The sequence below is a fragment of the Triticum dicoccoides genome, chromosome 6A (assembly GCF_002162155.2).
Source record: "Triticum dicoccoides isolate Atlit2015 ecotype Zavitan chromosome 6A, WEW_v2.0, whole genome shotgun sequence".
Taxonomy (NCBI): domain Eukaryota; kingdom Viridiplantae; phylum Streptophyta; class Magnoliopsida; order Poales; family Poaceae; genus Triticum; species Triticum dicoccoides.
This window is the reverse complement of record NC_041390.1, coordinates 10140178-10140909: the sequence shown is the minus strand read 5'-3', so window position 1 is coordinate 10140909 and position 732 is coordinate 10140178.

The window sequence follows — 732 nt, the reverse complement described above, 5'->3', positions numbered from 1 at the left end:
CACACACACCCACACCCCTTGAAAAATCGCCTAAGCGGCCGAAATGAACTCACCCATCACCCGGTGCTAGGTCGCCTAACCTGCCGACCTGCTCGCCTACACACAGCCCACACCCCGTGAGAAATCGCCTAAGCCGGCCGAAATGAACTCGCCCACCACCTGGTGTTAGGTTGCCTAACCCGCCGACCTAGTCAGCTGCAGACACCCCACAACCCCCTTGGAAGTCTCCTGTAGCCTATGTTTTTAAGGCGTCTATAAGGCGACGCTTAGGCGACACCTAGGTGTCAAGGCGCCCCCCAGCGCTTTGCAAATATGTCCTCTTTTGGCGCCTAGGCGTCGCCTAGGCGTCGAGGCGCCCCCCAGCGCCTTAGAGCGAAGCGTCGCCTTAAAAACATAGCATGTTGCAGCAGTTGCTGCAACACGAAAATTCACACCATGCCATCCTGGACAGGAGCAGCTCCTAATTCCGGCGACTCGCTGACACCCTCAATAGAAATAGGGACTCTTTCAGTTTGTGCCTGTGTGCAGTATGGAGGGCCACTATCACAACCATGAAACTTATCAGGGACCTCATTGAGATTAATGCCAGCAATATGCATTTAATACATAATGTAAATGAAACACTTTTTTAGCATTTTCCCCCTTCCATCATGCAAGCAAAACTGAATGAATAGGGGCACTTTTTTGCAACAAATCACCAGAGCACAGCAAACTTAATGAACAACCTCATAT